Source organism: Anas acuta, chromosome 1, assembly GCF_963932015.1.
Source record: "Anas acuta chromosome 1, bAnaAcu1.1, whole genome shotgun sequence".
Classification (NCBI taxonomy): domain Eukaryota; kingdom Metazoa; phylum Chordata; class Aves; order Anseriformes; family Anatidae; genus Anas; species Anas acuta.
Window position 1 is genome coordinate 183,533,179 of NC_088979.1, and position 14,792 is coordinate 183,547,970.

Below are 14,792 nucleotides of genomic sequence, written 5' to 3' on the forward strand. Positions count from 1 at the left end.
GGCGATCTTCCCCTTCCCGACCCCTTCGGGGTGTGCTTCCCCGACCCCCCCCGGGGCCGTGCCGGGCACCCCCGGGCCTCCAGGCTGGGCACAGCCGGGGTCTCCCCCGCTCTCCGATCCCGGCCAGCGATTCCCAAGGGCAGCCCGCGGCTCGCATCCCGGGGGCTGGAGCGGAGCCCCCGGCCCGACCCCGGTTCCCCCGTGAGGGGAGCCCCCTGGGCTCTGCCTGGCTGGCGGGCAACACAATACGGAGCCGGGGAAGAGAAAGGGAGAGAGAAAGTGCGGCTGGTTCCTCCGCCCGGCCCTCTGCCTGCTGCTCCCGGCAGGAGACAGCGCTGCAAGCGGATCCTGACCGGGGGCAGGGGGTGGAGAGAGCAGGAGGAGGAGGAGGAGGAGGAGGAGGAGGACGGAGGGAGGGAGGGAGGGAAAGAGGGAGGGACGGGAGCCTCTCTCCTTTCCTGGGCTGTTCCTTTTCAGTTTCCTGTCTCGCATTGTGCTCACAGCGGATATGTGCTGCGCCTACAGGTGTGTCCCCTCCTCGCAGCTTTTCTCCGGCTCCCCGGCGTAGGCTCCGGCTGGCGGATCGGCAGCGCCATGTGACGGCCGCTCGATCCCTCTCGGGGCTCTTTCTCTCCTCTTTCCCTGCCTCCCCTCCTTCCTCTCCCCGAGGTGGGGCCCGCGGGGAGCAGCGGGCGGCCGCCGGGGGCTGCCGTAGCGCCTCCGCCCAGCCCCGGGCTGCGGGCAGCCGGCCGCTCGGGCAGCTCCGGGGCTCCGCGGGGCTCCCCCTTGCCTGCACCTGTTGAAGGTAACGCAGCCCCTTCCCCTGCCCTGGGGGTAGCGGGGGGCGAGCTCCTCCTCCTTCTCCCCTTCTCCCCGGGATCGCGGGGTATCGGGCAGGGCGGAGGGACCGGCACGGTACGGCACGGCACGGCTCGGCACAGCACGGCACGGGGGGGGTTGCGCTGCTCCTCTCCCCCCGGCTGGCTTCGCTTTCGGGGCTCCGCACTTTGAGCGCGGTCCTTGCAGGGGCCGCGGCGCCCCCCGAGCCCCCGCAGCTCGGCCCCGGTTCCCCCGCTCCGGGCGCGGCCAGCGCCGGCCCCGCTCCCCGCCGGCTCCGAGCTGTTTGGGGTTTTTCCTCTCGTCTCTTCGCTCAGGCAGCTTTAAACTTTTCTTTCCGAGCTGTTAATTACATACGGGGTGCTTCGCTCGCCTTCCGTGCGGGAGAATGGAAATGCGAGCTTGGAACATGGGTGACTCAAAGCTTAGTTATTCGGCACCGCTGAACACCTCTGCCTTCCTTTTTTTTTTTTTTTTTTTATTTATTTTTTTTTCCGTGTCGCGATGGGCTGTACCTGTGACTTGCGGCTGTCTCCCCATGGGAGGCTGGCGCAGCCTCGGCGCCACCCGGGGAGGGGAGGGAGCGGCCCCGGTTCGGGTCCTTTTGGGGTTAGCCGGCTGCTGGGGTGAAAGCAGAGCGAGCTGCAAGTTTCTTGAGGCTCTGAAATCTCGTGGAAATCTCTTTGTTGTCGGTGAGTTGCGAGGCTGCGGTCCTGTCCTTACCGCCATCCAACGAAAAACTTGCTCGTGGGGGAACTTGGTGCTTTTGTAGCTAACGCTGTTACCTTGAATGTGATGATTAACTTAGTGAACACCAGAGGGAACTCTCAATAGGTAATTCATTCAAGAGTGATATGTGCTTGTCCTACTATTTATGTTCTCATTACAATGGAATCTAGAAGGAAGCTAGGGTCGGCAGGCAGTGGGCTGCCGGGACGTACCTGGGATCTCCTTGAGTTTTTTGAAGGGTGTCAGCCTCAAAGCTGGGCTGGAAGTTTTCTCTCTCGCCTTTCCAAAGCTCGAAATACATAACCGGCCTTGCAGGAGCGGGGTTGTGAGCCGGATGGGTGATCCATTAGCTGTGAAGCTGGGAGCGAGCTCACGAAGGCACTTGGGGCCAGCGCTCCGTACCCAGCCCACCTCTTGGGTCGTGAGACTGATCCTGCGCGCTCCGGTGCGGGGGCTGCTGCCTGTGTTGGAAAAGCCAGAACAGAGCACGCTTCCAGACAAAACAAAAGGGAGGAAGTCTGCTCCCGAGCCTGGCTTGGCTTGTCCTCCTTGCCTTGAATGCTTGTGGTTCCCAAGAGCTGGTGAGAACCTAACCTAAAAGAAAGCGAAGTAGAAAACTATCTTCCTTAGAGGCTGTTAGTTAAACCAGCAGAGACTGTAAACGAAATGATGGCTGTGTTTGGGAGAGGAGTTTGCATGGTGAGTTCTGGTAACAAAAGCTTTTTCTATGTTCTGATGCAACTGTACAAACCTGCTGTTGGCCCAGCAAAATGCGATGCTTTTAGTAATAAAGTGAACCCCCAAACATGCACCTGAACCTTTGGTTGCTCTTGGTAATCTGCTGCAACAGTTTTGTTACCAGACTTCCTTGATACTCCCAGATTGCTGACGACATGGGAAGGACAGCATAATAAATACACTTGTGACACTGACTTATGCTCCGGGAGCTGAAGCATCCAGCTGTTCATCCTGTCCCTTTGCCAGAGGTTACTTTGCCATTCAGCCTTGTTTCCTATTGGAGCTTGAATCTGCCAGAGTTTACAGCTTGGCATATGAATGTAAACTGCATTTTATGGCTGTTCGTGTTAGCACGTAATGTTGTCAAGTCCGGTAGCATGAGCCTCTTGCTCCTCTCTCTGCTGGCAGAGGGACAGGGCAAACAGCTGGGGTCAGCTAGCTCAGGCTTCAGTTGTGTGTTCTTCATGTATGTTTGTCTGAAATGGTGTTTCCCCTAGAAAATGCAACTCAAACGAGCTACCTCCGTGTAGAGTCTCAGTGGGTAGTGGTAGCGGGGAGGCAGCTCTGTGCAGGCAGAGGTTGTGCAATGGTCTCAGTTGTGGCACTTGGCTTTCTGGGTTTTAGAGGAACACAGCATGCTGTGCTGGAACAGCCTTCCTCTTCCCATCCTTCCTCCCACCTGGATTCTGGCAATTAGCAAGTGAGCAACGTGTTTCTTCTAGACAAATCTTGCTTTGTACATCTAACATAAGAACCTATATATATATATATATATATATATATAAATATGTAAAATGTCTTCACAGAGGGCACAGCCCTTGTCTGCCCAAACCTTCCTACAGATATTATTGGAAGTGGCATAAAGGCTTTCCAAAATCAGGGGCTGTTTGCCATGCATGCAATAAGCTCCCCAAAAATGAATCTGCATTTTGAAGGTAGCTCTCTTCCTGAATGCTTGCTAACAACAAAAACTTCCAGTGACTTGTTGCTAACATGTTTGGATTCTAGTTCGTTTATGAAACAAACAAACAAACTTGTACATCTGTATATATTTAATGAAGATATAATACTAATCATAAATAATTCTGTGATGCCTCGACTGTGGAAATTTTCATGCACTTTTAATATATTTATTATATGAAGTGCTGAATGAAGATATGTATTACACTAGTGCCACATTCTGACTATTGAGTTACAATTGTAAAATTAAGGTAACAAGCTTAAATTAGGGTTTGCAACTTTAAACTCTTGCCAGCAAGCAGTTAATGGCAAACGTTAACTGCTAGTAAAGTAATTGCTACAGTTCTTTTACTGTCATTTTGTTCTCACTTTCCTCCAGTCAGACTGTTCTTTAGACATATAATGAATATTCCCCAAAATAGCTTGGCATTGTCGCTTATGCAATTCCTCATCAGAACCAATATGTTGATGAGCTAATGCGCACTTGATTAAACGTGCTTGATTTATGCAAACAAAAGCTGTAGGTCCTTCTTTAAGTAAAGTTAGCACCTGTTAGCGAGATGAGAGTCTAAATAATGAAAATGGAATTAAGTAAACAAACAACACAAATGTGGTGTTCCTCCTTTACCTTTGCCTTTTCAACTCAGTGGTAGATATTTACTTTGCCTTTTCTTGTAGGTTTGCTCAATCACTGCAGGAACCTCAGTTTATAGTGAAGGGAGGATCCACTTGTATGTAAATTGTTTCCATTAGAATTAAAAATAATAATAATAATAAGGCCATTATTAGCTATAATAAAGCCAAGAACAACTAGAATTAGTGGAATATTACTTTAAGAGTTTTATTTAAACACAAAGCCAGCTTGGACTTGATATTGCTCTCTTAATTCCTGTTTAAAAAACAAACAAACATAGCCTGAGTAAGGCATTTAGGGGGTGTCTGTTTTAAAAATGCAGTATTTGAACAGTAAGTGCTTTAACCTCCTGCTCCTTGCTTGGTCAAAGCCTGCATAGACAAACTGGAAATAAGGAACTGAAGAAATTGGTTAAGGTAGTCATTTTATCTAACCATCAGTGGCTTAGTGTTAAAAGGCTCCCTAACTCTCTAGAAAACTGCTCGGATTTGACTTTAGAAAGAGGTTGTGGAGTCCATGCCCCTGGAGACTCTAGAGAAGGCAATGGATGGAGGAGGGAGAGGGCATGTGCTTGCCCCAAGCCCTGGGGCAGCAGGATGGACTGGAGAGCTGCAGAGTTCTTGCAGGGCTGAGACTTGTTTTCTTTAGGCAGATAGTAGATGGCTTATCTGTTAATAACAAGTTCTCAGTTTCTGTCCCTGTAGAATAGAATAGATACTCTTTCTCTGGGAATAGATAACTTCTGGATCTGTCTAAGTTTCTTTCTGTCTCAGATGGTTAAGGGAAGACTTGTTGACATAATACCCAAAAGAGTCCGTGCTTAACGAATGTCAGTAATGACGATTAAAAAAAAAATACCGGAGACAACCAGTCCCTGCTCGATTACTCAGGCGGAGGCTGCCGTAGAATTTGTCCCCAGGAATGTGTCAGCAGAGCTGTGGACACCACCACGTGCTCATTGGGCTGTTCGGTTTCTCTTTGGAATTTGGATTCCGTGAGCTGGCAGTGGCGCCAGTACAGTTTGATAATTAGCTCCGTGCAGAGCTCCCTGGGCTCAGGAGCTGTGGTGCTTGTCAAAGGACAGAGTCCACCCAGCACCTTCCGAGGTACTTTCGACCTTACTCCACCTTTCTGTTTAGCTTCCAAGCTTCTGTCACTTTCTGAGGAAGTGTCTTCTTCAAACAGTTAGTTATCTAATCATAACCTTATTTCTAGTGTTTTGCTAGCCTTTCTTAGTAACTGACATTTTTAACATCAGGCCACAAGTAAAGAGTAGGGACATTTTGGTAGTTTGAATTTTAGATTTTATATTATTTGACTGTCATGGTTTTCTTTATGTTGCAGATACATCATCTCTTTCTTTCTTTCTATTAAAGTTGATTAAAATCCTCAATCCTACAGCAAACCAGAAAGCTGCAGAGAAATTTTGCCCCGAAGCCATCCTTCCTGTGCTGTGTTGCTGGCTCTGCACAGGTAGACCCATCAAGAGTGTTCTGGTGGATGAAATACATAGGAACTGTCAGAGATCAACATGACTTTAATTTTTTATTTATTTTTTTAATAAAATCCACATGACTGTTAGCACTTAAACTGCATTGCTACAGAACTTGCATTTTTTAGAAAGATGTGTTTGTGCTTATTGCTGGATAGACCTGGCTAGCATCTTGCTAGTCAAGCTGGATTAGTTCTACATGTCAACTTGGTTTGAAGGAAGCTCTCATAAACCCGACACTAATCTTCCTATGTCTAGAGATCGTTAGGGTGATAGCTGAGTCTCCTGGAGAACATAGGAATCAAGCTGTCTCACACTTCAAGCTTAACCTCTTGTCTATACTAATGGGATGTGTTTTAAATATATAGAAATTTCAGGAGTAAACTCTTCACATCTTTTTCCCTAGGGCTCCTATTTATCTTCTGTATAGTTTAAGAAGAGATAGTGCCTCTTTCTGACAGATGTGTATACCTATATATACCTGTATATAAAGAAGATGTAGCTCTTACATTACTAATTGCATCACTACTCAGAATTTATGAAGGACCAGTTCTTTAATCCATGTTTGCCCAGGGGGAAGATATTTACTATTCAAATGTCTTCAGACAGATGAAGAAAGTAAAGGATGGAAAAAATAAAATACATTGATTAGGTAAGAAGGGTACAATGGAAATACAAGGTGAGGTCTGCCATCACGAATCAGAAAGGTCAATTTAGTTATCTTTTGCTTGGACATAGCCTAGGCATACACAGCAAATAAACGTTGCTTTCCTGAATCATTCAAATTAGTAGGTTACGGTTTCCTTCAGCTTGTCATAGTTATTTAGTCATTACTTTGTCTTTAATGATTCTGGTTGTGTTCATTGCAACTGGAAGTCCAAGATGTTCAGCTGCTCTCTTGAATACATAAGGAAACTTAATTTGACATACCTTAATATATTGTTGCAATGTGTGTTAAACTTGTGTGTTATCTTCATTTAATCAGTATGAGACAAATTGGTAGAAACTTTATAGAATCACAGAATGGTTTGGGTTGGAAGAGACCGTAAAAGTCATCTAGCTTGAACCCCCCATGCTATGGGCAGGGACATCTTCCACTAGACCAGGTTGCTCAAAGCCCCATCCAACCTGGCATTCAGGCTCATCCAACGCTTCCAGGGATGGGGCATCCACAACTTCTCTGGGCAACCTGTTCCGGTGTCTCACTACACTCTGAGTGAAGAAATTCCTTCTAACATCTAATCTAAACCTTCCCTCATTTAGTTTAAAGCCATTACGCCTCGTCCTATCACTACATGCTCTTGTAAAAAGTCCAGCTTTCCTGTAGGCCTGCTTTAGGTACTGTAAGACCACTCCTTGGAGTTTTGGAGTCTCCTTGGAGCCTTCTCTTCTCTAGACCCCAAGTTTCTCAACTTGTGCTGCTCCAGCCCTCTGATCATCCTCCTGGTCCTCCTCTGGACTCATCTTCATACTTCCATGTTCTTCTTGTGCTGGGGGCCCCAGAGCTGAACACAGTACTTGAGGTGGTGTCTCACAAGAAGAATCACCTCCTTTGACCTGTCAGTCACACTTCTTTTGATGCATCCCAGTATGCAGTTTTCTTTCTGGGCTGCAAGCACACATTGGCAGGTTATGTTGAGCTTCTCATCCAAGTCCATCCCCATGTTTTTCTCCCCAGGGATGCTCTGAATCTATTCTCTGCCCAGCCTGTATTCATAGAATCACAGAATATCCTGAGTTGGAAGGACCATGGAGTCCAATTCCTGGCTCAACACAGGACCACCCGAAAATCAGATCACGTGTCTGAGAGCATTGTCCAAACGCTTATTGAACTCAGGCTCAGTGCCATGACCACTGCCCTGGTTGTTCTGGTGCCTGACCACCCTCTGGGTGCAGAACCTTTCCCTAACCCCCAGCCTGACCCTCCCCTGTCCCAGCTCCATGCCGTTCCCTCGGGTCCTGTCGCTGTCCCCAGAGAGCAGAGCTCAGCGCCTGCCCCTCCGCTCCCCTCGTGAGGGAGCTGCAGGCCGCCATGAGGCCTCCCCTCAGCCTGCTCTGCTCTGGACTGAACAAACCAAGGGACCTCAGCCGCTCCTCATCCATCTTCCCTTCTAGGCCCTTCACCATCTTTGTAGTTCTCTGTGGGACATTCTTTTTTCTGTCCTTCTTATACAGTGGTGCCCAAAACTGCATATGGGACTTGAGGTGAGGCCACACGAGCTCAGAGCAGAGCAGGACAATCTCTTCCTCGACCACCTGGCAGTGCTGTGCTTGATGCACCCCAAGGTACAGCCCTTTTGGCTGACAGGATGCACTGCTGATTCCTGTTCAGCTTGCTGTTGACCAGAACCCCCAGATACCTTTCTGTGGGGCTGCTCTCCAGCCTCTTGTCTCCCAGTCTGTATGTATAGCCACAGTTGCCCCTTCCCAGGTGCAGAATCCAGCACTTGGTCTTGTTAAATTTCATATTGTTGGTGATTGCTCAGCTCTCTAATTTGCCAGGATCTCTCTGTAAGGCCTCTCTACCCTCAAGGATGTCAACAAGTCTTCTTTATTTAGTGTAATCCACAAACTTACCTAGTATACCTCCAAGTTCTGCATTCAAGTCATCTATGAAAATATTAAAGAGAACTGGCCCTAAAATGGGAATCTCACTAGTGACTAGCTGCGAGTCTGATGCAACCCCATTTACTATAACCCTTTGGGCCTCACCTGTCAGGCAATTGATCACCCATCCTATTATGTATTTATCATATTCAGCTGTATGCTGAACGTTTTGTCCAGAAGGATACTGTGAGGTACATCAGTCCATCTTATTGAGTATGTATGCTTGGGATTGTCCCGACCCTGCCCTTAATGAAGCCAAGTTGGCTGTCACCAATCACCTTCTTATTTTCCATGTGCCTTAGCATAGTTTCCAGGAGGATCTGCTCCATGATCTTGCTGGGCACAGAGGTGGAACTAACTGGCCTGTAGTTCCCTGGGTCTTCCTTTTTTCCTTTTTCAAAAATGGGGGTTGTGTTTTCTCTCTTTTTTTTTTTTTTATTTTTTCAGTCAGTGAGAACTTAATTAAACTACCACAACTTCTCAAATAAGATGGACAGTGGCTTATCAACTTCACCCACCCGTTCACTCAGGACCCACAGATGCATCTCATCTAATCCCATGGACTTGTGTATCTTCAGGTTCTGTAGCTAGTCTTGAACCTGATCTTCTCCTACAGTGGGTGGTTCTTAATTCTCCCAGTTCATATCTCTGCTTTCTGTGACTTGGGCAGTATGGCTCCCGCTGGACCTGTAGAATTTTAAGGCAACAGAAGCAATAGTTTAACCTCTTCTATCTCCAGCCTTGTGAGAGTGGAAACAAAAGGAAAGGGAAAGGTTAAAAAAGTTTTTGTGTGCAATTTTGATTCACGTCATCAATAAAAGAAACTTTTTTCCTTCCTCAATTAGCTAACAGCCCATGTAAGGTTTAGCTATGATCACAAGACATGCACAGCACTCTTTAGGGCATAAGTTGCAAAGCTAGGAATCTAACTGAAATGGGTAACTTCTTGGTTATTTTTTCTTCTTCCCAAACATGCTAAATTAAGATGTAGCTGCTAGACCAAAGGCTTTTACTCAGGCAGAAAGTGTCCTTGAGAGCAGAGTACTTTAAAGAAGTTTTTCAGTAATCTGTAACTCTACAACTGCAAAGGTGACTTTGTGACTGAGGAATATGTATCTTCTGTGTACTTCAGGTGTTGCCTCCTTCTGTCTTTCCAAACTGTTGAGATGAAAAACCAAAAGACTTCACTTACATTGGTTACCCCCCAGCACTAAGTGATGGTATGAGTTTACTTACTAGTGCATCAGATAAAACTGCGGAGAGGTGCCTTTTATGTTCATTAACAGATGGTCGCTTTGTTTGGCATTTAGCTGTGGAAAGATCTGCAGGCATTTCACAGCCCATTGTGCATTTGATACAGTGTTCAATAACATTAGTGAAAATGCAGAGCAATATCCTTTTTTTTTTTTTTTTTTTTTTTAAGACTGTCACTCACATTTGAGGGTCTTTGGCTTAAGGTATATCTTATCCCCAAAATATTGAGAAAAATAATCAATTTTTAAGAAGTTTGTTCCTGTTTATTCCTTTCTGCTCAGATCTATATCACGTTTCTAACAGGAGTGTTCTGTGCTTTTGACTTACATCTCTTGATCTCTGTTAAGTCATCTTCTGGATGTTTTCAAATGTTTTTTATTGCCTATTAATTTTTACCTTAAAGATGATCAAGTAGGCAGTCAGATGTCTGTATGCCTTATCTAGACCAAATCTTTACATCTGATTTTGTATAATGCTTCTTTTTTCCCTCCTCAAGATGCTAACTGTATTTGTGATACTGCTCTGCAGGTTCTCTGATTTTCAACATTTTTTTTTGAGCATCAGCCATGGGACTGGGTGCAGTGTTTCAGTTTTAGTTGCTTGCTACTGTTACATACCCCATCCTTCCCCATTCAGTATTTCCATTCGCTCTAGTATCTTTGTATCCATGAACCACATTAGCCCTTTAAATAACAACAGGATCTCCAAGTGATGTGTGCCTATGGTGACCTCCCCATCTTTTTTGGCTTCTTTGCTTCTTAAGGTTAAGCTTCTCTGACTTGCAACCTTACCTGCATTCCTTGTTACTAGATACATACATCTGCATTCTGTTGTCTTAAGACTGTTTTGGCTGGAATGAGCTCAGCTTGACAAATAATTGAGATAACTCTGTGTGATATCGTTTCTGTTGTTATTTACCATGCTACTAAACCATGTAATCCATTAATTTTATTGCTGAGGACATACTTATTTCCAGGCAGCTAATAAAACCGATAAGTGATGTAGAGCATAATTCCAGTCACTGTGAACTGCAAAAGGAGCATTACAATTGCATTGTGATGTTATTCAGCAATGACAACTTTTCTGAGATCTTTCAGTTAACTGCTTTTTAATCTATTTGGCATATATTTCTGCTATCCTGTTCGTAAGATCTGATTGATTTGATGTTTGTTGACTGTTGTGATACATTTTTTTTTCTTTGGTTGCTGAATTCAGTGTGAAATCAATAGATTTCACCTTCCTTACTTTTCTCTCCTTCAAAAAGGGGGAACCTTTTTGCATTTATACAGATGAAAATGAGGAATTTTCCATGTTTTCAAATGCCAGTTCCAAAATACGTCTTTGCTTAGGATACTGAGAAACCCACTGAGCAAGAAATTCCTCTTTGGTTGTGCGTGTTGCTCAGTCCCTCATCTTTTGTCTTACCTGAACCATCTCTTCTGCATCTCTCCCAGCAGGAACAAGTACACGTCAAAAAGTTCTTCGTCCTGGAAACTATTAGCACAGAAGCCTGAGCCACAAGAACTCCCTTTCGCTAGTGGTGGTCGTGCTGCTCAGGTGGGCTAAGAACTTGCTTGGACTGAGTTTTTTTTTTTTTGTTTTAACCTCCCTTTCTCCTTGTGTGTTGCTTCCTTGAGAAAGAGGAAGTCCTCTTGTAGAGCACTGCAGCGTGGTTGGATTGGTGAATCAACAAAAGAGATGGCCATGGGGGATTTATTTGCTTAGGGCTTAGGTTGAAATACTATAGCCTTAAATTCAGTGCAACAATCTGGCATGACAATGTATTTACTTTGCAATTCTGGTGGATGCTGTCTGATTTCACAGTGATTTTTATGTGTATTTTTATACCTTCTGGACCTATAGTGTAAAATGACATTAAGCAACTTGTGCGTCTGAGTCATCTCCAAGGTAACTTTGTTATCAAAACATCGTATCTCAAGTGCTCAAAGTAACACTTTCCACTTGTCTAATTGCACTTTGGCAATCTGTGTTGCTTATACTGCTGCTCTTCAAATTATTGTGTACAGGTGTGCTCGGTAAGGACTTTCCACTTTACTTTTCCCAGTTGTAGCAATTAGTTATTATCTTTTCATTTTGATCCTGAGGCCTGTGAAATAAGTAAGTACGTTTTAGAAATGTAAACAGCATCCTTGAAACTAAACTCTTCATGGTATTTTCTCCTACTGATAATCTGAAGAGGCAGCCTGTGTTTTCTGTTGTCTGTGGCATAATTAAATCTACTTGAATTATACTTGAACAAGAGCTCAGATATCAGAAGAGGGTTTAGCAGCATTGGAAGTTCACAGCTTTTGCATGAGGTGGTAGTGAGGACTTCCCAATACCTGATTATTAAGCTTGTTAGGAAAAGAAGAGACTGGCAAATTTGTTGTTACATACCTGCATCTGTTTTGTCCCTCTCACAGACTTTTCTGTTTTGCTCACACCTTTTGTGTGCAGTAATGTTATGAGGTCACGTTGTTTGCTGCTGTATCAGTGTCCAAAACTGAGATACTCCTGCACCATGCTTATTGTATCTGTCAAATGAAACAGGAATATCTGCTAGCATACAAGAAGTCTGGGCTGCTTTGGGTGTAAGTTTGGTACCAGAGTGCCATGAATAGACCAACTAGATCATCTTTAAGGTCCCTCCCTTGGAACCTAAGACATTCTATGACTTGATGAGAAATGATCTGCTGTATGCAGTTGGGTTCTTTAGGTTACTTGACTGGTGACTCCATGCTTTCTCTTTTTGCTTCCGTCTTTTGTGATTAATTTAATTTCTTTGCCACTTTTTGAAGAAATTTGCAGAATTCGTAGGTGAAAATCCAATTTATTATTGTTTTGTGATGAGTAAGCAGGGCAAGTGAATGCCACAGTGTTCCTTCTTGACCAAGAAGGATGGGAACCTTCTAGCTCTTTTAGCTGTTCTGCTCCTCTACCCCAAAACCCCTGTGCAAAAGGAGACCTACATACCCAGATCTCCTGACTTGAGCAGAGCCTTCTACAAAGCACTTCCACATCAAGCTCTCCATACTCAGGAGATGACTTCGTACAGGGGAAGCATTTCTGTTCCAAGTGGGTTAGCAGCATATGTAGACCATCAGTCAATGATAGGGAGGCTTTGGTGGCAGTACTGTGACTGGTTCCTGGTGTCACTGCCTAGTAGCTGCTTCATTCTGCTACCATGATTGTTTTGTGAACTGTATGGGAGAGCTGATATAGCATTATACGGTGTTACATGTAGCTGTTATATAGCTTTGGAAAAAAAAAAAAAAAAAAAAAAAACACCTTTAAGAAGCTTGATCACGTCTCTGATGTATTTTACAGCATGGCCCTGCCAACACGTGCTTTTGCAGTGTTGGATCAAAAAGCTGAAAGGGTAATAAAAAAAAATAAAAAAGACTATTCAAGAACCATTTTAACTAATTTTGTTGCCAAATTCTTTGTGTTATCAAGCCACAACTGTGTGTGCAGCTCTCATCCTTTCCTGCCCATCCCCTCCTGGGTGGTCCTATTAGGCAGGGAAGAGGAGGCTTTCGCAAACAGTTTGGGCGTTGAACTTGCACGTTCAATAGCAGCAGTGCCCTTCTCTGGTTCACTTCCATTGGGAATAATATGAGGTGTCCTTAAATTGAATACAGCCATTTTGCATAGAACTCACTGTTCTGTATGGGTGCTCTAAGCCTGGTGTACATATGTACTTCGTGGGAGAGTGTGAGAATGGGCCAGCTTTCTTGATGCCTGATGGCTTTTTTCCGTAGCTAATGACCTCCTGTGCACTAACAGCATACAGGCTGCTAGTAGGGTAGTGCTAACCATGCGTGTAGGCACTTCCTTTTCCCTCTTACCTCCTTTTAGAAGACTTTGCTCTTGAATCTTGTAAATGGGGTGATAATTTCAAAGCAAACAGCTTTCAGTTGCTTCTTGCCAACTTTTGCCCACAAGGTATGTAAAGTAAACAGAGCAGCTGGGAAATTAGATTTCTACCTCCCCTCCTGTTGCAAAGCATCCTAGGATGTCTCTTGGCTCTTTTTAAAGTAATGAGTAAAGTGAGAGAATTAGATTGTCACACCCAAGTTGCCTTTTAATCAATGTATTCATCACACAGGTCATTCCTATTCTTCAGAAACTTTAGGAGAACCTTGTAAAATGTGAGGCTTTAAAAAATCTCTGCTATTTGCGTATTGAACACAGAAGTATTTCACTGCTTGCTGCAAAGAAAGAAAGACAAAATATCAAGAATGGGGTGAAAAGAAATATAGGTAATTTTCTTCATATTTGAAACAACTTTTGAAGCAGATTTTAGTGAAATATGAGCATTTTTAGCTCTGTTAGGCTCTTGAAGGAAGCTTAAAAAGTTTTCCAGGTGCTACCATTTATGTTTGATAAAGAAATTGTGGGTTTATATACTGAAGTGGCAGGTATAGAGCACTTGCAAGGATCAATATCTGTTGTAGGATACGCAGATAGACAGCTAAGCTCTGCCATCATGCCATTTTAATACAAAGAGAAAGTATTAAAAAATAATAAAAAAAGGAGAAAGTATTACAAAAGTGACTTGAAAAAGTTGACAAGTAAATAGTTAATGCTTAATGTATTTAGCTCCAGCCTAGGTATTGAACAGCCTTTGCCAATTGAGCAATAGAAAAATTTGTTAAATGTGAAAACTAGACCTGAGGTTACTGACCCTGAGGCACGGCTATGAGGGAAAGGCACAGCTCTGAAGATGAATATCCATTATGTGATGCCCTCCAAATGAGAGAGGGCAAGTCCCAAGTGTACAAGGCTTACAGGAATTCAAGTCAACAATCAAGTTATAATCTAATGAGGCCACAAGCACAAACACAACTTCAATTTAAAGCTCACCCGTAGAAAGCTGGAGGCCCCTGCTCCAAAAGAGGACTCCTCATTAGCAATTTTGCTCCCTCGGCATGCTTCAAAGGGCAGTATCCCAATAACCCATAGCATTTCTCCTTCACAGGTCTCTAATCCCTTCATAAAAGTAGCTATATACATGGAGTGCTCTCTATTCCTTTTCAGAAATAGGATCTCTATTATATATAGAGATAAATAATATATAATTATATATAATACCTATAATATATAACATAATTACAATTGATGTGTTTTTAAAGGAAAGTATGTTCTGGCATGTGAAAACTTTCCCTTCATGTTTCCTGAGTAAAGGTTTTGGAACTCATTGAGGGTGGGTTTTTTTTTTTTAATAGAAATTCCTTGAGTTCATTAAATCCAAACACCTGAAAGAATGTAACAGTTTTGTCTTCTGGAATATTTCAGTTGTACCAAATGCAGAGCAGTGAATGCAGCTGCACAGGCCTAGTTTGGCTGTACTTGTGGTCCCTAGAATGTATGAGCTGATTTATTTATTTTTTAATACAGATTTAATCTTATGCTCTTACATTTACTTGAAGGGAGAGGAAAGATTACAATTTGAGTACGTTTTTTAGTCATTTATATATAAGTGTGTGTAATAGCCACAAGGTAAGGATGATGTGTTCTTGCAATAATTTCTTTTTAAAT

General features: G+C 43.9%; 1 protein-coding gene across 7 annotated transcripts in view; it reads left to right on the top strand.

Annotated features, from left to right (window-relative positions):
• The first annotated feature begins 390 nt into the window (after positions 1-390).
• Positions 391-14,792, top strand: part of PLXNB2 (plexin B2) — a 257,191-nt gene continuing 242,789 nt past the window's right edge. The window contains exons 1-2 of one of the 7 annotated variants that reach the window (XM_068669631.1): positions 429-525; positions 10,706-10,808. The gene's annotated coding sequence lies outside the window, so the exon portion shown is untranslated. The other 6 variants (XM_068669632.1, XM_068669633.1, XM_068669636.1 and 3 more) reach the window with 6 other exon arrangements.